The sequence below is a fragment of the Typopeltis vanoorti genome, chromosome 11 (genome assembly GCF_054136105.1).
Source record: "Typopeltis vanoorti isolate ZY-2024b chromosome 11, IOZ_Tvanoo_1.0, whole genome shotgun sequence".
NCBI lineage: Eukaryota > Metazoa > Arthropoda > Arachnida > Uropygi > Thelyphonidae > Typopeltis > Typopeltis vanoorti.
The window spans coordinates 58,743,674-58,771,583 of record NC_143559.1 but is presented as its reverse complement, the minus strand read 5'-3'; positions in this window follow the sequence as shown (position 1 = coordinate 58,771,583).

Sequence of the window (27,910 nt, the reverse complement as noted above, 5' to 3'; positions counted from 1 at the left end):
GTTAATTCCGGTATATATATATAATTATTTTTCCTGATTTTTGCTACATATTACTGACATACATTTACTTAAAACATATATACAAAATTTAAAATCACATTTGCGATTTATAATAAGGAAATTTTCAATAATGACGAATTATTCGCATTTTGAATTATTTATAACGACCATATTCTGAAGTACTTTCAGATGAGTGGCGCTTTATTGTATGAAACAGCTCTGACCTGTTGCAGTATCGTCGTTTGGCAACAAACTAAGCAGCAAAAACCTTGCTATATTTGCACTTTACAGAACTTTATGGAAATAACTTACAAGTTTTGAAAGTTTTCTTACTGTCATATCTCTAAAAGATAACTTTTAAGATATGCTAAGTACATTTGGCGTTTAAATGTTTTGTACATACAAAGATTATTTCTTTCTGAATTCATTACAGCCTTAATACAGAGGATAAAAGGTAAATATTTCGTGGTTTTTTTATCATGATATTTTAGGTGCATTTCACAAAATGCTTGTTAGGTAATTTTGTCTTCTAGTTCGTCCAGGACTCTGTCTGGATAAATTTTATTTATTAAAATTTGCTATTTAGAATCTTAAAAAAATAAAAAAAGTCCAGCCATCTCGGTTTTTGCATTAACTGTACCAGTTGTATGGGAACAAAAGAGAATAATTCTATTATATATTGTAATATGTAATGACTCCGCTCTGTCTGGGAGGAATTTAATATTTAATTTAGGTGCAGTCACTAAGATGTCTGTTAGAGTCAATTTTCATTTTAATGAGTTGGTTTTTATTCATAAAATTTAAGAAAATTTTCGAAATGGTTATTAATACTTCCTCATTGTCAGAATATAATTTAATTTAGAATTGTCATATCGTTTCACTTTCTGTTTCAATCGGAACAGTCGAGTAGGAATGATTAGACCAAACAAAATTAGATATCTATATTACATAAAAAGGGGCCTGTGTAGCTCAGTGGATGTGGCTTTTGCACACCACCGCGCTTGGCCGCACGAAGGAAGACTTGGTTTCGAGTCTAGTCGGCGACTAGAGGAAATTTTTCTAAGCCTTTTTTCGACCGGTTCCCGAGTTAGTCGATCTCTGGCACGGGCAAGCAGGTTTTTCCTCCCGGAAACTCGGGTTTTTCGTCCTGTAAACTGAAAATCGACCATAGAACCCACATTATTTCAGACATTAAATATATTGTGTTAGGGTTAGGGACCACGAGATGGCGGCACATTCGAGCCGTCTCTCTTCACTGCGTACCGCTTAATTAGTGATAGCCTTGAGCCATCTGTCTCTGATTGGGTACCAGTGGAGATTGAACTGCCCACTCAGTCTCCAAAAGTTAGATAGGGCTAAATGGCCTCGTCTACTCCCGTATACGGGAATAAAAAGGCGTTAGCTGATTTTTTTTTTTTATTATATAAATCCAGAAGTCAAAATTCAATAAAACGAGTTTATAACAGTAGAATAAAGAGCCTAAAGGTTCCGTATTTAAATTATATTAAAATGATTGATATTGAGGATATTATAGATTCATCAATATTATATAACGGAAAGGAAATAAAATTGAAAAAGCTTTGAGATTTACCAGAGAGTATGAGAAGATTATGAGCGAATGATCAGGATCCTGGGCAGAATCTGAATATAAATTACGTAGTGCAAGTCAAGTCAACTCATGTGGTAAGGCTATATTCTCAAAAGCTGTTTGGCATATTTTTTAGCGTTTCATTTAGATTTGGCTGTAATATTGATGGATCTACAATAACTTCGATAACCTTCACGTAAACAAGTATAAAGTTTTTTTAAAATACCACCATTCGATTGATCTCTTTGAATAACAAATATGGAATGCGCATCATGATGGTTCTTTGGAAAAAAGATGGGAATATCGATAATCGAAAACTCAACTCAACGTTTTCAAATTTCGCTATAAACAGTTGTAAGAGCATGCAAGGTTTACTGTTTGGTCATATGCATGCTATAGGAATATCTCTTTTTTTTCGAACTAGTCTTAGATTCAAGACTAATTGATGAGCCATTATTTTTCTGTAATTCTGTTTTTCCAGCCAAAACGATTTGAAATTATAGTGTAATAACTTTTTGCTATTATTGGACCACTTTTATTAGTCAAACGATTCTAAATTATAATAATAACCTCTTCGTGTCTTGATTGGAATTGAAGCAAATTTATAATTTAGGATCACTTTTAAAATATTTATTTTCAACTGAACTATATAATGACAATATCTGGAAAAATTATGTCGACATCCCATAAAAAGGCTAGGTTGAATTTTTGTGACAAAATGAAACGATCGCGAAACACATCTTTTTCTGATCGTGTTTCTTTTTAAGCAATAATTTCATTACTTTTTTAATTTGTTTCCGTTCAAATACCATTTTACTACATTTTTTTATAAGTTACAAGAATCTGCATTTGTCGAACTTCCATACTGTTAACACTTCAGATAAAAGTCCATTTCAGTTTAGTAACTAAAGGTAATATACCATTCAGGCTGTACTTTTCGACTTCATTGGAATAAAATGCCTATCTCTGTTCTGTAAAACAGGGATAGGTATTTTTGAGCACTGAACAATATTGTGAACTGACAGGTCACCGATGTGGAATATCTGTTTTTCTCTCATGATTCAAGAGCCATAAAGAAACATAAATCTCAGCTAGAAACTGGCAGTCGAAAACTACTACTACTACTACCACTACTACTAATAATAAAATAAAACAGAATATCAGAAAGAAAAGTGTCCTGTGAGCTGTCCTACTTAATTTCGTTTTAAATTTACTTTTTAAAATACATTATTGAAATGAAAGATAGATTATTGGACTTCGTTTTACAGCTGCTTATGGAAGGAGCTGGAAGATCATTTCAGAGGAGGGCAACTACATCATTCTTAAAGATTGAATATTACTATGATCAGTAATTATTCCGGATAGATTCCAGAATACTTTTAATTTTTTTACTTAGAAGAATTTTTAAGTCATTTTGACGCAAGAAACTTTGAACGGCATTTGTCTCCCATACATGATCACGTATGCTGATATATTAAATAATCACGTCTCTCAGAGCCAACCTTCAAAGCAAACATTCTTGCATTTGTGTCTCACACAAGACTGGATTAATCGTTCTCCTGATAAGAGAAAATCGTCGTTTCAATAATTTATTATACTTCAGCATAGCTACATTTAAGAGGTCATCTGACAAAACCAAACGGCTTACAGTACTTTTTTTTTAATTCATTGAACAATACAACAATTCTCTTGAAATCAAGCACCGAGAACTTTATTCCAAGAAATATAAAGTACCAGTTTTCCCCTTAAAGTGCAACTTTTGTAGAAAGATCATTGAAGTTGAAAGGATGATACTATCTTGTTCTTTTGTCATGAATTTTCAAACGCCTTGTTAGCAAGATATGCATCCTTGAAATTTTTCTCAAGTCTCCACAAGCCGCTGATAAAGAGGAACTATGTGAGAACATGGAATGTCATTCACATCTGTCTCATTGTCGAGTATAATAGTTTCATACTGAGTCCAAATTAGGCACATTCAATTTTTGTTTATTTCATCGTTTAAAACTTTTCTCGACGAATTTTATTGCGGATATTTTTTCTTTAAGCATTTCTTTTATGGACAATAATAGAATTTAACTGTTTTTTAAGCTGATGTTTCTTTCTAATAGACTTGTTTGTCCCATGTTCATCTTCATCTTACTTGGGGAATATGAAATTTAGTATTGAAACAAATGTTACTGAATCTCAAGGCGAGACATGGTTCTGGATTAATATGATTTTTTATATTGATTTAATAGACTTCGGTGCAAGGGATCCCTTTTCATATATAGATTAATAAAAAATGTAAACAAAATGCAATGTAGATCTTTGAACACTTTATGGGTTATACTCCTATTTCAAAAGTAGAATCAAACTATGTAACAAAAATGTAGAATTTTCCACAGAAATATTTTACATTTCAGTGTGTCCTCTGAAAAATAAGAATTGGATTAAAGCATAAGATTAAAGCATACGTTAATCATTTTTCATGTACTATGCTTTTTCATTTCAGACACGGTTGTAGTATAATTTGATAGATATTAAGACATTACATTTTCATGATGTTTTATTTCATTTAAGCTAGTATGTTCTATTTTCCATAAAACCGTTACAAACGGGAGGAAACAATTGTTCAAAACTTAATAAGAATTGAATTCTATTTTTCACAGTACTGATGTTTCACGTAATATTTTACTTCTATAGCATGTTTTATTAATTTAACGAAACTTTGGCTTAATGCATTATTTCGGAGTGTGGGAGTGTTTATTTTACTTTGTGCATATTTCAGGATAACAAATAACAAACTTGCAATAACAAATTTGCCATTAAAATTTTCCGAGAAGTCTACACGAAATTTCCCACCTCACAGACACAATGATATTGTAAAGAAAATTCACTACAGCACTTGTATGGCGGGATTCAAATCCGCAGACTGTTGTTGGAGAGCAGATACTCTAACCACCGGGACAACCCCGTCAACTTGGGAATAAATTAAAAGAAGAGTTAAGAAACAACATGAAGATTTCTAATCACACCTTTTCTTGTAATTACGTGGGATGGTGTTGTAATTTAGAATGACAGCCAAAGCAAGCAACCAAGGCCATTATGCAACAAGTGTATTGTGTCTGTTAATTATACGTTTTCTTTGGCCTGCTTGCGGTTGGAAAAGAAAACAGAATTACGTGGGAGACTGGGCTTCAATGAAATTGAAGTCTTCCCAGAGGAATGATTTATTTCGTTCAAGTTAACTGTCGTTCGTTGTAGTTTCCCCAAACTGTCTCTTTTTCTTTATCCATTCAATGGATAAAGAAAGAGAGACAGTTGATTTTTAACGAATACTTACCCCCACTCTCTCTCTCTCTCTCTCTCTCTCTGCTCTTTCTTACATATTACATAGTGCCTACTTCTAAATGGGAACTTCCACGGCCATTCAGAATATTGATGGAATTATTAGAAATGTTAGTGCTGATAAATCAACCTCCCTGCTAGGTGCCAGAGACATAGTGCTTGTGGTTACTTTGCCATCGAGTAAATCTCATTGAATACCAAATAGACACCTACGTAATTAGCTTGCTTCTACGAAATGTATACTATTACCCGGTAGTAGATCGTACACGTCCCTTTGTGTCACAATATACGCGCTAGACATTATCAGATGGCAAGTTGTCTAATTTTCTACTTTGTCTGTGTGCCACGCTGTCTAGTCACAACATTCACGTGTTTGAAGAACGATGATAACTTCTAGTTGATTTCAAAACACAGTTGGTGTTGTTTGGTGAATTACGATTGATTATGCAATGGAATTTTAAGTTATCCGAAGATAAGAGAAACCCCAGAATGTCGACACACACACACATATCGATTTCTGCACGTATAAGACAATTCTTATGATTACTTCATCGATGTCGCTTTAAATACGAATATTTATTTAATGAAACTGCTGTATTGTAATTAGTGCGCATGCGCACATGCCCACAATCCACTCTTGGAGCAGTAAACATTTTTTGCACATCAGTAGTATTTGTCTATTCTTTGAAAATTTTCATATATGCGGATGAAAAACTCGAGTTTTCGGGAGAAAAAGCTTGCGTCTTCCTTATGAGATTGGCTAACTCACCTTCAGTTGAAAAAGCCAGTAAGCTATTCCTTACAAGAATCGAACAAACGACTTTTACAATCGAAGGGCGTATTGTTTCGTCGTGCTTCTTACTGTGGGGTTATACACCCTCTGTCCCAAAAGAAACCGAACTTTTCGAAAATAGAAGAAATTAGTGGCGCCACCCGTTGTATCTTTTTGTTGTCGAAAGCTGCAACCTTCATTAGTGTTGTGTCAACACTAATGAAGGTTATGACATTTGTTTCATTAGAAGCCGAGTTATAGTGCCAAGAGTGATAGTGTGTTTTGCCGAACGGTCGGTCGTCACGATATTCATGCCGTTCGCGACGAATTCTCGCTATCAATCGCTTCAAAACTTCGAGATCAAACTCACCATTGACCGTTTAGCCAAGCGGAACTAATTCTTGTAGAATTAGTTCAGTTTACTTTTGACTTCTCCAAGCAACTTTTTTTCGGATGCCCCTCTTCTGGTAGTCCCCACTCGGCACTCTGTGGCGCTTTGTTTCGGGCTCATACTCAAAACACCATGTTTCGTCATCAGTAACGATCGTTTCAAGAACGTTTGAGTCCTTACGAGAGGTTTTAACGAAGTCCTTGCCGTGTTCAATTCGTTACATTTTTTGGTCGTCGGTCAACTTGTGGGGAACAAATCGCGAATTCAATTTCCGAAGGCCCAAACTCTCGGTCTAAATGTTGTGCACAGTTGATTTTGGAATCCTCAATTCATCTTCAATCAATAGCACGGACGATTTCGAGTTTTCTTTGATGAAGCACGCACTTTTTGGATGTTAACTTCGATCACAGCGACGTTCTACTGATATAGGGGCCACCTATAACACCCATATCAAAGATCTTGTGCAGATCTTTGTTATGGGTATCACAACGATAATTGTGTGTGTGTGTGTGTGTGTGTGTGTGTGTGTGTGTGTGTGTGTGTGTGTGTGTGTGTGTGTGTGTGTGTGTGTGTGTGTGTGTGTGTGTGTGTGTGCTATTGCATTTATGTTAAGCGGTGTAGTTCTTTAGTAATACTTTGTTGTGAAGGAGTCCATGAGTTTCCTTGCTGACTTCCATAAAACATAAACTAGCTACAAGATCTCATAAAGCTTAGTTGCTTTAGTCATAGTTCCATCACACCAACCAACAATTACGCTGACTAAATGAAGAAAAAACTTTCTTTAGTCGGTTAATAAGATGATTAATTTTAGTAAATATCCTTTAGTCAAGTTGCATTAACTTTCGTTCAGCCAGAGCAAAGTTATATGGGCAGTGTCAACCAACCCTTACAAAACAAATGTGATATGAACTTAACGTGGTTCCATAAAATATTTTATGTTATATACGTCTTAAGTAATGTTACAGAAAACTTGAAAACAATATTTACCAAGAAAGTAAGTGTTTCGGTGAATTCCCATTGACGAATTGTTTGTTAGGAACTGCCTTTCGATGAATTGTTTATCGAAAGGCAGTTCCTAACAAACAATTATTTGTTAGGAACTGCCTTTTTTTTTTTCGATTATTTGTTCTTGTTATTAATTGTTTTTTGGTGAACGGGTGGTGTTTTTTCAGTACATTGCCTTTGGGTGAATTGGCATTCGATAAAGTGACTTTCGATGAATTTTTTTCGGTGAATTTTCTGCATGCCTCGTACGTAATAATTAAAGTACGTTTTGTCAAATGTACTTTAATTATTATTATTATTATTGTACAGGCACTTCCATGGAGCCCCAAGACTCATCGTGGGAGATCCAAACTATTAACACAATATCTATCGTACCTCTCCTTGAAACCATTAACAGACAACCAACAACTCACAACTCACTCAGGCAACCCATTCCATTCATTCATTCATCACTCTCCAAGTGAAGTTTCTAGTCCTCACACCCTTGCTAACCACACTTTTACCCAACTTCCAGGTATGACCGCTTGTTCTGCTCCTGCTAGTCAAGATCCCGCTGAAACATTTCCCCTGCATTAATCCCATAAAATCCTTTAAGTAACTGAAATATTTCTTTCATATCGTGTTCTTCAATAACCATGTAATCTTGTGAACTATCCTGGCTACTTTGGCAATAGGCCCTCTAAACTTTAACTCTCTATCTACTACTAACCCCAAAACCCTGGTTTCATATATTTCCTGTAGTAAAGTTCCCTCAATGTGATACACAACTTGTAATCTTTGTATCCCCGAATGCCCAACTTTACGCTTTTCCACATTAAATTGACAACTATTATGTTTTTCCCATGCTGCCAGCCTATTCATATCATTGTACAAGCTCTCTGCATCATCGTGATTAACTATTACCTTATACACTTTGCATCATCAGCAAACAACTGAATATTTCCTGTCAGGTTATGTCCTATATCATTTATGTACAAATAATTAAACAGCGGTGGTCCAAATACATAGCCCTATAACATACCACTAGTCACCTGCTTCTCCTGGATTCCATTCCTCTACATATGACTTTTTGGTGTCTGTCCATGAGCCACCTTTAATTGATATTATCAGTTTCATATCCATCCATATTTATTGCAGTTTGCTTAGTAGAGTTCCATGTAGTATCCTCAGATGCCTTTGCCAAATCGTGATCGTGTAGCTATTCCCCTTATCCAACTCAGCTGTCGCCCTATTATAAAGCGTTAAGAGATTACTAAGGCATGATCGACTCTTCACAAAGCCAGCGCCTCATAGAATATCGTATTATCATACACTTCCTGAATTATGTTTTTAGCCAACTTTTTTATTATTTTTTCCACCACTTCCCAGATGCTTGATTAGTCTATAATTTGCAACCACAGACTTAAATTCTCCTTTATGCGAAGGAATTATTTTTCCCTCTTTCACCCCCTTGGGACTTTGCCAGGGCTGAGACTTAAATTAAATAGCCTAGTCAAAGGCATCGCCAGATCCCTTTCATATTCTTTTAAAATATGAGTCGATAACTCATCCAATTCGGCAGCTATATTTGCATTCGGATTCCTCAATATCCTAAATACCTCCAATTCATCAACCTCTGTTTTCCCATCAGTCCCTGGCACCTCTGTCATTACCATATCTTATCTTCCCTTGGATGATTATACCCTTACAAAATGATCACTCGGTAACTCAACAATTTCGCCTGCCTCTTTTACCTCTGTCCCATCGGCACTCATTAAAGTTATCTTTCCACAGTCATTATTCCTCCTACTTGCCACGTAACGAAAAACTATTTGGGATTTCCTTTCACCTGTTCTCATAATCTGATTTTGCCTTCCTTACCATGCTGGTCACCTTTATGACCTGAATCTTGTACTGTTGATGAGTTAGCTGGTCACTTTCTCCTTATATACCCTACACAATTTCTTTTTTTAGTACTTATCACTTATCCAACTCTTACCCGATTTGCCCTCTTGATCTTGGGTATACAGTGTGTTATTGCTTCCTCCAGATATCCTCTGACTATTCCCCCATGCAGAGTGAATATTCTTTCCTTGCAGAACTTTATGCGATGGTACTGCTTCAAACTGCCTACTAAGTTATCATAATCACTTGCCTTATAGTTCCACACAGTGGCGCACTCAGAATTTAATCTTGGGGGGGGGGACGAGTTAAGTATACGATTTGTGAATACACACTACACATTGCATATACGACCTATGACTGAGCATCTGCAGTGATCGCCAATACATGATACCCATGATCTCCTTTGGCCCGCTCGGGCAAACGAAGTATCGCTCGGTCCGACGGAGCAATACTTCGTTCGCCTCGCGTTCAACAGTAGCTTTGATTCCTGATAGCTATAGGGTATTCCCACCTTATGTGACCGCTAATTCATAAGTAATATAGAAATAGAAGACACGACAAAAAAAAAATAAATAAAAATTTTATTAGGAAAAGATTTTTTGAAAATGTTCTAGTGTTTTTTCCTTTTTCTTTTGGGGAGAACCAGGGCCCCTTGCCCCCCCCCCCCTCCCTGGGTGCTCCACTGGTTCCACATATGCCCTTGCTTAAATGGAATTTCTACATATGTTTTACTGTCTTACAAGTGAAGAACACCTGATCACTTACCCAAATTGGAGACAATGTAGCCACCTTAGTTATAGGCAAGTTTTCTGACCCTATAACAAGATCCAACGCTCTCCTACCCCGATTTCCCTCCGTCACATTCTGCTTCGAGTAATTATCTCTTCTTTTTCTTCATGTAGCTTCCTCAGTGAGAGGGTACAGCACCATGTCCTTCCAGTTCTCTCTGTTGGTGGCTTTCCTTTTTATTTCTGCATTGCCATGTAATTCTATCCATGTTCTTATATCCTCAAGCCATGTCCTTCGTTTTTTGCGTCTTGATCCTTTTCCCATAATTTTTCCTCCTAAAACTGTTAGTATCCTCTGTCCTGCTGAACCTCTCAGTACATGTCCTGCCAATCTCATCTTTCTCTGGATTATTTCCTGTAACAAAGATCTCTGTGTTCTCATTCTCTGTATTTGTCACATATTCTGTCCATGGGATTTTCAGAGCTCTCCTAGCACCACATTTCAAAAGCCATTATCTGTTGCCTTACTCTCTTCTTGAATATCCAGGTCTCACTTCCATAAGTGAAAAATTGGCCACACTAATGTTCTTATCATTCTTTTCTTTGTCTCGATACTCACAGAACTTCTGAGCAGATCTTTATTTTTTCAGAATACATCTTTAGCTATGGGTGTTCTTATTTTTATTTCTTTATCTTGTTTTCCATCTGCAGTAAAGTAGGTGCCTAAATATTTGTATTCTGTTGTGTGTTCAATTTTCAATTATCTCTTAGTAAATGTATAATTTCCACTTCCTTCTTGTCAAGTGATCTTTCTTCTTTCCAATCTATGTCTCCGAAGTTGAATCTCCCATAATAATTACTCGACATGTATTCATTGTACTAATCTACTGGTGCATGCCTTTTACATCATCCCTGTGGAAGTGGAAGGCATCCACTTTTCTCTTTTGTCATATTGGCCTCGATCTCACACCAAATTGAATCAGAAGAACGGCCATCTGTCCGACTGACTCCTAATCTTGTTGGCTGCAGTCACTGCAGTCACAGCGTTACTGTCATCAGCAGTAACGCACCCTCTGTCTTGTCTACTCAATCTTCCCTGAAAATCCATCACATTCTATCCCTGTAACTATATCATCTGCTGTGGGAAGTTTTCGGTATTGCGACTACATTATAATATAAATAAGGAGTTTAATAAAAATAAGCAATTAAAACCGACAAGTTTCATACGTCGAAACTTATATCATGAGGGATAGTGGTACATAAAAGTTTTACACAACAAAAGCCTATTAACAATTAATTACACATATTAGATGTTTATGATAACTTCACAACTGTTAAATATAATAGTCAAGGCAGATAAAGGAAATACAACAGTAGTTATGAATTCAGACGAATAAGCAAGAATAATGAACAGCTTATTAGAGGATTCCAATACCTATTCATCCTTAGACAGGGATCCCATATGGTGCACCAATAATAAAACCAATGACTTGAACAAAAAGTTACCTAACTTTTTGTTCAAGAAGAATTTAAAAAAATCTTTAACATAAAAAACATCCATCCATTGGTCCCAAGAATTTATGAAGCACCAAAAATACACAAAAAAGGAAATTCCGCTACGGCTAATTGTAGATTGGAGAGATTCTCCGACCTCAAACTTAACGAAATATCTGTCAAATCTGATATCACCACACATAGGATAAACAGAATCATTTGAAAAAAAAATAGTTTACATTTTATTCAAAAAGTAAAAGATATAAATATAAACCCTTCAGACATCTTAGCAAGTTTGGACTGTTCACAAATGCACCCAGAAATGTCACATGGATCTACTTGTAAATCTTTCCCACTGGAAATTGTAGGACCATTCAAACACGGCATGGAAAACTTTTTTTTCATATTTCAAGACAAATATTGGGAACAAAAAGAAGGACTTGTCATGGATTATCCCCTCTCTCCAGCCTTAGCCAACCTGTTTATAGAACATTTTGAAACTAATGCATTAAAATACTATGAGAAGAAACCAAAATTTGGTTATCTTACATCGCTGATATTTTCATCATTTAGTCGGGAACAGTGGATGAGCTGATTGGTTTCAAAGATTATCTGAACAACTTGCATCCCAATATACTTGGACTACAACAGCAGAAAAAATTACCGTTCCTTGATATACCGGTTGAAGTAAATGGAGAAGAAAAAAGGTTATCCGCTTCCGTATACAGAAAACTATCACAACGGGAAGAATTCTAAATAACGCTTCCCACCATCTATTGCAAAAGATAGGCATAACTAAAACTTCATGAAACATGGCGTACAATATATCAAGCACGTCAATTAAAAGGAATAAAGAGCTACACTACCTGAAACAGAACCTCGCAGTTAATGGTTTTGAACCTAAGACAACTAGAAAAATTCTTAATACATCTCCTGCTACTCCCTTACTTAACCAAGATTTCAAGAATGCAATCACGCTGTCAAGAAACAAAGGTGCGTTGTTCTACGAATGCAACATCAAAGTGGCTTTTTTTACCTTTACAAAAAATATCAAGATTTCTACATCCACCAAAACCTCCACATCACCCATAAAAAAAAACCAGGAGTCAATGAGATTCATTGCTCTTGTGGCATTTGTTACGGAGGCCAGACAGGAAGTTCGGGAGAGATCCGCATGTCTAAGCACGTCAAAGAGGTTGAAAAAAGAATTGAGCATAAATCAGGCCTACCATTCCACACAACTACTACTGGCTATTAAATATTCCGGCAACAAATAAAAATGTCATATATTGATTATAACTGTTTTACAAGAAAATTTAAAGAAGCCTCGCAAATGATTAGGATCCCTACACAATGCAATAAAAATCAAGGCTTAATTTTACATCAAGTATGGCCTGCTTTCATCAAATATTTAAATGCCACGGACCTAGAATACAATACCCGTGATACCACAGAACCTAATAGCAACAACTAGCAATGTTCCAACACTCATACAGTAACGAATTTACCATTTGTATTCTGGTTTATCAATTATATTTAACAGCTGTGAACTTATCAAAACATCTAATTTGTGTAATTAACTGTTAATAGGCTTTTGTTAAGTAAAACTTTTACGTACCACTACCCCCCCCCATGATGTAAGTCTTATGACATACGAACCTCATCGAGTTTTAACTGCTTATTTTTTATTAAACTCCTTTTTTATATTATAAGTGGTCTCAATACCGAAAACTTCTCACAGAACTACTAAATCACAGAAACGTACGTTTATGTATCATCTGCTATTGGTCAAGTCTCACTAATGCCTATAATGTTTGGTGAGATTGCACTAACCAATGCCAAAAAACCCTTCCCTCTTCTGGTATATAGAAACTGTAGCATCCCCTTAGGTACCCAACTACCTTTACATATTGAATTGATTGAATTGACAACTCCATTCGATATTGTTACCTGAGACACTAGATTCCGCATTTTTGTTCATTCACACACACACACAGCCATTTGCTTCATGGGTGCCTTTTGCTGACTTTGTATCCACAGAAGAATGGCCTTGACAAAAGAATTGTCTTCTATTTTACTGAGATAAAAACACATTTCACACACACACACACACACGCGCGCGCGCGCGCGTGTGTGTGTGTGTGTGTGTGTGTGTGTGAAATTTTCCGTTAGGACGGCCTTACGCAGGCCGTCCTAACGGAAAATTTCCATTCCATCTGGAAAATAACCTTCGGCCTAATAACCCGCCACCGGAGTTTTTATGATGAATAACTTACATATCTCTGCAATCAACGATTGCAACAGTTTTATGTAATCGTAATACGAGTAGCGCAGAGACATTGAATTAGTAAATCTTAGCAGACAGTTTCAGGTGTATTTTTTCTTATTGTTAATAATTAGATGGAAACGTTCACATTTGTAAGTTAAAGATAAGTGGCATCATATTACAAGGAATTAAGAGAACTGTCCTAAAATGGCACCGAATAACTGGTCGCGATAATTAAAGATGAAAGGAATTAAAGCATGTCGCTTCATGGTGTTATTCAATATCCAGATGAATCCACATATATTGAAATAACATGCAGTAAATTATGAAGATATTTAAATAACCAGTTTTAGGTGCGGTTTGCAGTAACGTATTACTCTGTTCTCATTCAGTAGGGATTCTGTGGCTGCACGGAGTTTGGTGAAACTCCATATTTTGCATCTTTACTAAAATTTGTTCAACTGTTTCAATTTGAAAATTTTAATTACCCAAGTTATGCAAAAATTATTGAAATAATACAAAATTAAAATTACAGTCCAGTAAAACCTCTAAAATTTTCACATCACTAAACATTTATTGCAACTAATATACAAAACCAATATCACAATATGGATTGATTTCTCGCCGATAAGAGTAGTAGTATCGTTTGTCTAGATAACGATGGGATAACATAGGTTTCTTTAAAATCGAAGATAGAATAATTGTACGTTTCGTACCAATCGCAGCACGGCATAAACAAACCGGATGAAAGCAACAATAAAGTCAGTAGATTTTTGAAAAATCCACAAACAGGATCAGACTTAGATCATGTTTCTGGATCTAAGGATCAGACTTAAATTCTATGAAGGATCAGATGTAGATCGTGATTACATAAAAAAAAAGATACAAAAGTCATACGATATTTTCAAATTTTATTTATTTATTTATTTTTTTTTTTTTTTTACAATTGAATCAAACCATCCGTTATCGCGAAGGCATGGCCACGACTGGCCACGCCATTACGATAACCCCATTGTCGATCGAATTTAGATGTTTGAGTGCAAATATCCTCAATGACGGAAACCTGTTCCAAGTTACTTATCCAGTGCCTCCGAATAAAAGTGAAGATCATGTGCTCTACACTTCCATATTCCCGATGAACACCGTGATAATTTTTTTTCTCCCAAGGGCGAAACTCGGTTTGTTTTTCTCGTTACAAAATAGACATGTTGGCCTTGAGGATACTCTGCATTGTCCTTGTTCTATGTTCTCGTAAACGCTTTAGTTGCAGAATGCAATGATAAATGGTTTCATGACTTTTATCCATAGCTGTAATCTCATGAACTTGTCTAAATATACCTACGATACCTGTGTCAATCAGTTTAATGCTAAACTTAATCCTCGTAACTTATTAAATTAGAGAAAAAGAAAATTATTTTCAGTTAACATAATTTCAAAACTCTATTAAATAAATTTTAATTAGTTTAATAATTTAGTGTTTAATTAGCTTAATAAATTAAATTAGATTAGTAATTTGTTATCTGTGTTATCCAACACGAATAATTGCACTTTCTACTGTTACGTGTAAAATACAAATCATGAACTTCAATGTATGTTATATATATATATATTACAAATAATATAAATTTGCATCATGATAACAGGAAAGGATGACACAGATTTCTATCAGTTGTCTTTAAAAACTGAACTTCTGACCAATAATAGAGTTCAATATATTCTATAGAAGAGTTTATAGAACTTTTACAAGGTAGAATAAAATGTCGCAAAATTGTACTTGGATTTTTTTTTGAGTTCGTTAGTGATCTGTCAAAGAACTGGAGAAAAAACTCCAAGTAACGGGAGTAGTTGGTTTTTTCTTGTATGGAGTCTTGCATCATTATACAGTAGCCGTTAGTCATACAGTAGTTCCTTCATCCATAGTTATATTCCAGCTCCAGTCATAAGTTCCTCAGTAACTGACACCACACAAATTTAGAATTACCTTATGAAATATAAAATTATCTTATATTGTTATTATCTTCCCATATTGTTATAATCTTATGTTGTTGTTGTTGTTATTATTGTTATTATCTAAAGATAATAGCAGACGGTTACAAGAGCGAAATTTCGTACCATCTGAGTTATTCCCAATTATATATCTACTCCCACGACTCAGTATAGTACGCTAACTTTCTCTTTACACGTCATCTATAATCTCCTTTTGTTATATGTGACACTCAAAGTCGGAAAATAAATAAATAAACAAATTGTTAAAATTAATTATGCATTTAGCATTCTCAATTTATGCACAATGAATGAATCTAAAGACTGATCTTAAAAATAACCTGCAAAACAAAAATTTCTCGACCTCAAACTATTGCCTCATTCTCTTAAAAAATAATTATTTTTACTTATTTTCGTAATATGTCTCACAGATAAGGATACAGACAGTATTACGAAATGCAATAGACATGTTTTCCCCTACCAAAATGTCATCCCCATTTGTTCCCACTTGACCTCAGGAGACTTCATGCAGATGTAATTGAAGCCAACGGATGTAAATCTAGGACACGCTGTTTAACTTACATATTGACCAAGTTCTTCACAGACAGTAAATATATGTGAGATTAAAGTATGATTAAAGAAAAAAATGTATATATAATGTTATTTAATTCTAGATAACTTTTCGCTTATAAAAATATTATTTATTTATATTTATTACATTTATTTATATTCGACTAAATGATATTAGCGATGAATGTTTATCCCTTATAACTGAATATTTATTTTACAATTAATTGTTTTATTATTCAAAGGAGAAACAGAATATTTACATGTATAAATGCTTCATTTCTTATTACACATTTTAATCAATAGAAACTCTTGTGACTAATAAACAAAAAATAAATTCACCATTAAAAATGGTGAATTTATTGTTTATTTATTATTAATAATTATTATTATATTATTATTATTATTATTTATTGTTTATTGTTATTTTATTATTAATTATTTATTAATTATTTATTTATTATTATTTATTACATTATTAATTTTATTATTTATTGTTTATTGTTATTTATTATATTATTATATTATTATGTTTTTTTATTGTTTATTGTTATTTTATTATTATTTATTTTATTATTTATTTTTTCCACAAGTGGACGGACCGTGTACATTTTAATAAAGATGAAATAAAACAATAAAGTTATACTCAAAACAATGCTCTGCGTGGCCAAAAATCGAAGTAGAATTTGATAAACATCGAGATCTTCAAAACAGAAAAAATATATATAAACACTAATGAAAAGCAAAAAAATTTCTCTTTGTTTATATATTATAATATATAATTACGAAATATATTATAAGCGTTTACGATATTTTACGCATATGTAGAAATGAAAGTTCAACACATCTTCTGAATGTCTGTTACCATCACAACAAATTACTAATATTTTATTAAAAATCTACGAAGATCATTTGGGAAAAATAGAAGTCCACTTCATTACCAAAAAAAAAAAAAAAAAATATATATATATATATATATATATATATATATATATATATATATATATATATATATATATATATATATATATGCAGTAAAAAATCTATTAATTCTAACGCTATTTCATGCTTCTCATTTAGTTTGTTGAAAGCAAACTAAAAATATTGTTCTCGACAATATTTTTAATTTGTTTCTGCACTTCTTTTCACTCCTTCTTATACACATCTTTCTGCTTGGTGAATGATGTTGGATGTGGTGGATGGCCGATGCTGATCAACTTAGAGCTGGTATAAGTGCAGGTCGAATTTTTGCCTTTGTAATAATGACAATAATAGTCAGTGACTGGCTATAGTGCTTGGCTTGAGAATCATTGCCGTGATAAAATCCCGTTGCCCACTGTTACTTGTGCATCATATTTTTTCCCGTTTTAATCTATCTTCCACCCCCCACCCCCTCTGTAAGTCACCTTCTCTAAATATATCCTCGTCAAAATCTATAGTTTTGATATCATTTTAGTCACTTGTTTTCTGCATTTTTCATGCTTTTACATTTCAAAACCCAGAGAACTAGATCTGTCCACTCTAGTCAGATTAAGGTTTCATAACTAAAAATAACAACATTCATTCTAATTGCTACTTATCAGTGTTCTCAAAATACCGTTATGTTTTCAGGTCTTAAGAGTTATCACCTTGGTAAAGTCCTTGAAGTTATCCTTGACTGAAGGTCTTTGAGAAGTTATTCTTTACTACCTTTACTCTGTCCTCCTTTTCAATTTTCAAACTATAAAACCTTCCCTCTCAAATTTTCCACAGAACACTCTCATCACTATAATGCATACATTAATGTAATATATTCCAGCAACCCCTCTGCTCAAAATCCTTACATTTAGCAACATCAATTTGGATGCCAGTTCAATGTTTTCTAATTCCCTTCTCGCATCGTCTGCAGACAATAATCTTTGCACTTCTATTATTCATTACAGAAGAATGCATTTTATTGCAAAACATACCTTTTTATGATTGTATTATATTATTTTCATACATGTTTAATCTGCAAACAATTTCATTGCATAAACTTCCTACTTTCTGTTAATCACAATTTTCTATAAATATTTTGACTTTCGTCCTTCACAGTATACTTTTCATCTCCATGTTCTATCATAACTGTCAGTACACGTTTTTACTTCCACGTAAAAGTATTCCTAGGTCTTCTGATATCTCAAGAAGCTTTAGATACGATTCACCTCCTTCATCAATCAATAAGTGGAAGGTTATTTGATAGATTAAAATATAAGGCTGTGACTGCGCAATTTATAGCTGTAGAAAAATTCATCTTATTAAATATATTGAAATCGCAGCAAAATCGCTTTAGAAAATATTTAATGATTTTGAGTTAAACTACTACTACAACTACTAGTTAAAACTCACCGTAAATCCGTTAAAATAAATTACGACTAATTATTCAATCAAACACTGCATAAAGTTTGTTTTTGCTGAATTTCGATTTCAGAAAAGATATATGTGCTAATCATTTCTGTGCTTTTTAATGCATAAATTGATAAAGTAGGTCATGGTACTTTTGTATACTACATACATTACGAATTTCAGGTTTGGAATTTCTTCCCTCCCCCTCTGAATTCTCTGTTCACTGTTTTTCTGTCGTAGGGAGGCCTTTGCTGATGTAAACAAGACGCACTTCTAAATCAAGGTAAACTTCACTTACATTACCATTTGTATTCTTTCACAAGATTATGTTTCTACAAGGTTATGTTTATTATTATTATTATTACAAAGAGTTTTTTCCCAGATATTAGAGAGAGAGCGAGAGAGAGAGAGAGAGAGAGAGAGAGACTGCGTTTCAGAGAAAATATATTCCTTTCAGTAAGGAAGGAAAGAAAAGAATTAGAAGGGAGCGAAATATGTACTGAGCAATGGCTTCTATTATATCATGTTCTTGTGGATTATTAATGTTTCATGAAAATTTTAACCGAACGTTTTTATTAATTTAACTCAAACTTCTGATATAAATCGCATATTGGCATCTTGTGGTTTAAAGTTTCGACATGTTTCCTACAGTATAGACATATGTTCCCATACTGAATATTAAAACTCTTACTCTTATTTTTTTTTTGAAGATAATTCCCGGATCTTCACTTGACTGTAAAATGATTACTCAATAAATAGCTAATTATTTTATAACATTTTTATACTTGTAATAAAGATACAGCGCCTCCGTAGCTCAGTTGGTAGACGGGCACTTTGGTTGAAAAGACTCGGGTTTAAATTCGGTCTACAACGTGAGAAACCTGTATCAAATGCTAAGTTAGGCGATCTCACATAGAGGTAGAGAGTTTTTTCCCCTCCGGAAACTGGGTTAATCGTCCCTTAGAACAGGCAAAGTAGCCCCGTGAACACACACAGTTCTGCAAACATAAAACATTTACCCCTAGAGGAATGCATCACCTGAATGGTAAGCCGACTCCATTATAGTGCCTAAAAGCCACTAATTAGGTGACGCAGCCCATTTTCGACGGATGAAAAATGATGAATAAAGATACCTTCGGTTTCCATTTAAAATAACTTGGAAGAGAGGCTACTTGTAATTTTACGCAGACTGCTCATTTAATTTTTATGTGGTACAGAGTATGACATAATAAAAATAGGCACTGAATGGCTCCATTATTCTAAAAATGTAAGCATTTATGAAGAACTTAACAAATTAAATTAATTACAATAATGAGTAAGCATAATATTTATACATTTATTGCAAGAATAAATATTTATTCCTTCATTATAATTATTAGGCAGCAGGAGACCCATTCCATCTATCACAATGCTTTATGTGCATTACAGTTATATTGCAGTTCTTCTTAAGTTAATCGCTATGAGTGATTGAGTGGAACAGGTTGCCTAAGAAAATGTGATGAGCACCGATAGCGAATAAATTTAAGAAGAACTGCAATATAACTGTAATGCAAAGCATTGTAATAGATGGAATGGAGCTCCTGAAATGATTCAGTTTCTCACTCCATTGATGTGATGACCTCTCGTTCTTTTCTTCCCTAATGAATATTGGAAAATTTCTTTCGCTCTTGTATTCAATCTGTAAAATCTTTGAACCATCTTATGTTACTATCATATATCCAGTTCTCCAGCGTTATTCAAAACTCTACAATTGTATTCCCTTAATCTATTTTAGAATTCAATATTTCATAATCATGCTTTTAAAATCATACTTATTTGCATTTATTTGCGAATATCTCTGAAATCTCAGCGACCAAAGCTCTGCATCAGTGTCTGTTTCCACTCCCCAGAATACCTAAAACAGCAGTTATCTGTAGAAAGTTTTTTACCTTGGGTATAATATATGTTAAAGATACCAAGCTATTTTAAACCTGGTTTTACTCCATTTCCCAAGTAAGCAAACAGACAAATATAAGTCGAAACCGGTCTGGGTAGTGTTCCCTTGCATTTAATGCATAGCATTATACATCTCCTCAAGGTGATCTATGATGCTATGCATTAAAGGCTTTGCATTAAGGGTAAATATTAAGAACAGTGATCAGAGCTTATTCCACCTTTACCACGAGTTGCCTAGACTTGCACTACCTTGTGTGTCAGTTAGACTCACACTACGTGCAGGCGCAAACTTGACTTATATTTGTCTGTTTGCTTACTTGGGAAATGGAGTAAAACCAGGTTTAAAATACCTTGGTATCTTTAACAGCAGTTATCTCTTATGTTGTTTATCTCTTCAATATGTCCCATGAACGCAAAGGATAACAAAAAGTCCTAAAGCTGAGTCCCACTAATTGGCACAAAGCCTTCAGTCAAAATACAAAATTGGTGTCTATTCTCTTTTCTCCATAACAGTAATTTATTCCTGTGATCCTAAATATATTATTGCTCTTCCATATCTTGAATCTTTTAAACAAAGTGTTCTGTGGCATCCTACAGGGCATTTTATTCTTGTTCCTCTGGAACAAGAATTAAATGCCCTATCAGACACCCAGCTTCTCGCCCAATTATCCAAGCAACCAAATTATTATTCACATCCATCCAACTTAATTTATGTAAATAGTCTGCAATTAGGTAATCAGTCGAAGTGTTTTACAATATTCACTAATGTCTTTGTGTAGCCACTGCCTTTAGCAGCTCATTTGATGCATGAGTACACATTGAAACTTTATTATAAAATTAAAATCGATTACTAACACAAGACCTCTTAACAAACCAACTTTCCCACTACCTTAATATCCAGAAATACTAACTGGTCAGTCATTTATTGTTTCCATTTTGACATCATCTTAGTGCAATGGAACTATCTAATCTCTGTTTCATTCCTTTGATATCGTAATAGAGAAGAGAGAGAGAGAGAGAGAGAGAGAGAGAGAGAGAGAGAGAGAGAGAGAGAGAGAGAGAGAGAGAGCTGTGTTCGCATCGAGAATTTGCATTATCGCTAAGACCTCTAACTCATCCACTTCTGTTCTCTCAACTGTTCTTTTCTCGGTATCGTACACTTTATTATTATTTCCACCTGAATAATAACACCATCAGAGAAGTTGTTCAATAAATCAACACATTCTACAATCATTTTCCTGCCACGTACAATCACCAAAGTTATTCTTCAATAATCCTTCTCCCTTGTCCTTGTGGCATAACGAAAGACCTATCCTAGGATTTTCTTTAGATTTACCAGTTACTTTGTTCGCACACTCCTACTCTTTTTCTTTTCTTTTTTTATTTTCATTACAGTCACTTTGTTTATGTACTCATGCATCCTTTTATCACTCACTTCTCTATATTTTCTGCACACCACCTTCTTTTTTTGTTACACTCTGCTTTATGATGCATTTAACTTACAGTTGACTTATCATTCCAACGTGATGAATACAGCACAACATCGCTCTCTTCAAATAACGTTTTTTTTTTTTTATTTCTCATGTACTATTCATACAAGTATGTTTTCCTTGCTTTTCTTTCTGCCACTGTATTCCAAGCTGTTGTTTAAAGTTGCTATAATCTAAACTATATTTTGCATGTATTCTTTCAAAAGAGAAACCATAGTATATTTGATTATTTCCCACATTATGACTTCATACTCGCTGTCTCCATTTGGAGGCTACCTCATCCAACACTGCCTTCTGTGATGCTGCTATTTTGATTAATGTCAAAAATAATTATCTTTCAGCAACCCTATAAATTCTCTTTCTTTCCATGCCTTTCCTGTTATCCTGTTCCGTATAGTTAAATTATCACATACTGATAAAACTCTGGTGGCTACTGGATAATTGGCTGGTATTCTTCACTTTACATGACCTCTATATCCTTAGCCTTCCTAAGAAACCTATTATATATATTTTGTACGCTTACCACTATATCATACCAAATAGCCTCAAAACCTCTACTGTCCTCTTGAATATTTATGCCTGATTCATTGTTCTGATATCATCAATAATATTCATCCCCCTTTAAAGTCACCTGTGTCTACTCGAAGAATAACGTACTCTTCGTATTTCATATCTTGGCTATATATCTTCCGATGTCAACTAGGACAATAATTTTTAGTGAGTTTTCATTGACTAATGGAACAAATTTCTCTCTTTTGCTCCTAATAACGCCATTAGTGAAAAACTATAAATATATACTCTCGAAAAACTTACAAGTATACAATTCAGCGACTTCAGATGTAACATTAATACCTAGCAGCAGCTATTAGTAGTGCTAAAAAGTTACTGGATCCAACGATTTTCAGTTTTCATCTATTTTCACCTTTTTCACACTATTTGTATTCATTTTCGAGATACTTTCGCCATTTTTCGATCATTTTACCTTACTAACATTTTTTCGCTGTTTGCTGTAGTTTGCAGTATTTTCGCAATCTCTGTTTTATTGCCGTTTATTATTATTATTATTATTATTATTATTATTATTATTATTATTATTATTATTATTATTATTATTATTATTATTATTATTATCGCTTACTTCCATCACTTCTAAAATAATAATCAACTCCCTAAACACTCTTTTGTCATACTCTCTATAAACCAAACGTTACTTGCATTCTTCAGCGAGTACATGCAGTATTTCTGGTACTGAAGTAAGTAAGATCTAACAGAAGATCTTTTCCCTTCATTATTAATCTAATCTAAATATAAATTATTAATCTACATTAAATCTAATCAATAAAAACTTAAAATTGAGATATGTTTTCTTTGCTGCAGCACTGAGAGTATATGCCTGCTCCATAAATTCGCTTGTCAGGCTTCAGATTTTCGAAATCCAGTTCTTGTTTTCTGTTGTATGTACAAAAATCTGTTTAGCATGTGTGTACATTTATACAATAATTAAACTAAGGACTTTATAATTACAATATACTGTACATATTCATTTTTCACTGGTGACCAAAACTAAGGACGAACTACATTTTTACCTATATATAATTTTTTTTTCATGAACAATGTAAACGTAAATTCATTGCCAGCATGCTAATAAATTATATTACACAAAAAGTTTTATAAATGTCGTGCAAATTAAATTGAAATACGTTTTTGGCAAAAATAATAAATTTCCCAAGGACGTAAATAAGGAATTAATGTACAATGCTTACAGAGAACTATGCGGAAAGACATTTTAGTATGGAATATGTCCACGCCGAACTGTGATGCAGTTCTCACAACATCGTACCAAGTGATTCAGGAGATCTTGGGGGCAAACTGGCCCACTCCTCCTTCAGAACAAGAATAAAGCCTTGTTTGTTTTCTGGAAGGAAATTTCAAGCAGCAATGCGTCTCTCTATTATGTCCGAAACGTTTCTATGGTTGAAACCTGTCGATTCGATTAATATCTTCGGTCTCCAGAAGTATCTCCACTGCTTTGTGTACGATGTGGTGTGCCATTGTCATCCATAAAAATGAATTGTTCACCTACAGCACCACGGAACAACCGAACATGACGTTGAAGATCTTCGTTGCAATATCGTTTACCAGTCATAGTCCCTTTTTTCCAGCACTTGTAGCTCGGCGCGTCCATTAAGCATAATGTCTCCCTACACCATGACCATAGCACTGCCTTTTTCTCTTTCAAGAACATTTTCGCGATGGTAAGCAGTACCACTTTCATGCCAGATCAAGTGCCGTCCAGAGTCGGAGGAAAGATCGAAACGACTCTCATCTATAAAGGATACATTAGTTGGTGTCTTGTCCAATATTTATTGATACAATACCACTAAACGTGCTCTACGATGAGCTGTGGATATAGGGACGCAGACTAATAGGCCGTCGGGAGTATAGGCCTATTTTTCGCAGACGTCTTGCTACAGTTTATGGAGATATCCCCATGCCTGTGCTTGAATGGAGTCGACTTGCAAGCTCACCTGCCGTGGTGCATCGATTATGTTTTGCTGTTATAACCAAAAATCTGATTTCGTTCTCTGTGGTAGAGCGAGGGCGATCTCGTAGTAAACTTTTGGAACACATTCTGTTGGTTTGAAATGCTGCCCAGAGCATTGCCTTCTTCAAGCTTTCCGATAATTATTCCTCTCGTGAAATCATTTAGATTATGTCTTGAGTCATTATAAGTCATCCAAGTATGCAATTTTATTGCTTGATGAAAAGATTCTTCCTTCAAATATAGTTCGCTTAGCGAAGATTTTTACCTTTTATCCTGTTTAGTGCTACCATGTAACCCATTTGCGCGCGATTAGAAAATATGTACGTGTACCAGTTTTTTACTCGAAATCGTCAGTTATACAAATTGTCACAAGCTGAATCGTTTGAATTTATGGTATGCAGACTAATCAAGAAATGGGAAGAGGGATTCCGCGAAAAAAAAAAGTAGTTCGAAAAGTCGCCGATAAGGGAAATATGGTGCTGTATAATGGTACAACACCAAAAAGTGTTAAAATTGACAGAGAAATGAATAAAAAAGACAACTGAAACGAAAGATTACCTTTATGTGTTGCACTTATGATAACACGGCAATAAAACATTTAATATCAATTTAATTTAGAACAGTAATTACTGTGTTACAGTTATTGGAGCGTAAGTGTTATCACAAACCTGTTGCACAACTCGAGCACATTGAATTCACCTATGCAAAAGAAGACCTGGTTCAATGATCCACCGTTCTCGTGGACCAGTAATTGCATCCTGTACACAGTATTCTCAACAGCAGAATGTAAAATGTCTGAAGGAAGGAATGTTCGTCACAGTCCGTGATACGTTGTACTTTACGGCTGCCAAGTTCGAGACACAGTCATGATAGATGTTGGCCTTCAGGTAATCCCAGAACCAAAAATCGTATGAAATAATATCAGGGGAGCGAGGTGGCCATGCAACTGGAAAGAAACGATAATCACTCTTTCTTCTGTGAAGTGATGCCGTAGAACTTGTTGCGCAATGTGGGGAGATGCTCCATCTTGAATAAAATTTGCCTCGTCCATACATTGTTGCTGAAGTTTCAGAATGATGAAACTGTTAAATTGAAAAAAATATCACAATATTTCCTTGCTGTAATGGAACGAGTTACTGGTCCTATCGGAGTGATGCCCTCAAAAAAAAAATGGCCTTATTATAAAATCTGCTGTGAAGCCACACCAAAGGTAATTTTCGGTGAATGTAATGGGAGTTCCTAAACGCATAGGGTGATTCGGAAGTCCAAATTCGACAATTCTGGGTGTTTATAGTCCAGTTCAGATAAAAATGCGCCTCATCTCTCCACAGAATTTTCCAAGGCCAAGCATCGCCAATTTCCAATCTGACCAGGAACGTTGAAGCAAATGTACTGCGATCAGCTGCTGTATGCAACTGATCATGTATGAATAAAATGTAATAATTTTGCGCAAGACTTTCCATACCGTGGAATAAAGCATATCCAGTTGTCACGCTACTCCACGGATTCTTCTACTACTACTGCTACCAGCAATATTTTCGTTGGTCGGTCGACAATTGCGGTGACAACTTCTTCAATTACCGGTTGTGGCACTAGTTTGCGTCCTCTGCCTAGTTGAAAATCCAAAGATCCTGTTTCCTCAAACTTCTGAATCATCGATCTAATTGCGTTGGCTGACAGAGGTCCTTTACACAAGTTCTGCGAGTTCTAAACTCACGAAGAGGGGCTGATGCATTGCACTTGTTAAGTGAAAATAACTAAACATGTGCCTCACTTTACCTCGTGCATTACAAGTAACGGCGTCTTTTGAACTAAGCCCTTTTTTTGCGGAATCCTTCCCATGTATTGATTAGTTTCCCTACCAAAGTTGATGGCATTCTGGTTGTTAGATCAAGCTACATACGTCTCTGAATAGGGGAAGTTTAATTATGGCCAACGTACGCACGCGCGCGGCGCGGGCACACACACACACACACACACACACACACACACACACACACACACACACACACACACACACACACACACACACACACACACACACACACACACACACACACACACACACACACACACACACACACATTTTTTTTCCCCCAGTGCTGTCTATAAAGCCAGTATGTTATGTCTGTGTTAACTACATGTTCATCTTGGATAGTTTGCCTTTCTCTGCGGGACGATAACTCTGAGTTTTTGTAAGTTTTTACACTTGGTTATACTATAAATTTAAGATACTAAGAAATTATATACTTGGTTTAATCCTTTATCCAAGTGTAAGCAAACAAAGTTTGCGCCTGAAGTATTTTCAGGACTGGAGCAACTCGTATATAGAAGCTAATGACCTCACATCAGTTGTCTTAGTATCCCATAATGTAATGCAAAACACATATCCTTGCTGACATCTACAATGCTATGCATTATGGGAAGGGCCACTACCTAGACCAGTTTCAACCTTTATTGAGGTCTCATCAGTGGGAGTCAGACCGAGGTGATACTAAGTCCTTAAAAGGACTGGCCTGAAGGGGCGAAGCAAGAATGCTTTTCATCTTCCCCGTTATCTGTAGAGGACAGTGTAGGGATTAGGTGTTATTGAGCTATTAAAGCTCTGATCATGACAGGAGGGTAACAGCAATAGCCGAGCCTCAGTTAGAACTTCATTGGCTACAACATTGCCATCTATTTCGCCTTCCAAGGATTATTGAGCTATTAAAGCTCTGATCATGACAGGAGGGTAACAGCAATAGCCGAGCCTCAGTTAGAACTTCATTGGCTACAACATTGCCATCTATTTCGCCTTCCAAGGATAAAGGTTGAAGTAATGCAGAAGTCATAGTTTCATATATGAGTAGCCAAAAGGTGTCACACCTTATTATTAAAATACTCTGGATTAGAGATAGTTGTTGGAAGTTTTCCCACTTGGTTATACTATAAATTAAAGATTAAACCAAGTATATAATTTCTTGGTAATTTTAATTTAAATCTGAGTTTCCTCAAAGAAGCCTTCCACCTCCTTGTGAGAGCTGCTAACTCTGAAAAGTCTTTATAAAAGTTCCTAGTGAGTTTCATCAAGTCCATTGATGAAACTCAGGTCTTTTTAGTCGAAGAGTAAATGTTACGTTTTGACGATGAAGTGGAGCGAACAGCTGTGAGTGTACACGCCTCTTCATAGGACGTGTACTCATTTGGTTGCAGGATGACTGAAGGCATAAAGTCACAAGACCAGATCCTCTAGTTAAAAAAAGGAAATGGTGTGCTGTCTGGTATTTGTTTATGAACAACAAAAAGGCTGATATTTTCATTACATGCAATCGAATCTTGATTTAAAGTTCCAGAGAAATGTTTTTATAGGTTGTTGGAGTCATTTATTTCACATGATGTAATTAACAGTTAATGAATGTGCTTAAGAATATTCAATCAACCCACTAAAGGAGAATTAATCGCTCCATTATTACCAAAACTAGGGATTATAACAAAGAAGTTACCATAACAGACCATTGTGCCTAATATACGTAAATTCGTTTGTTCGTTTGTTTATTCGGATGTCAAAGCTATGAGACGTTTTATCTCCGAA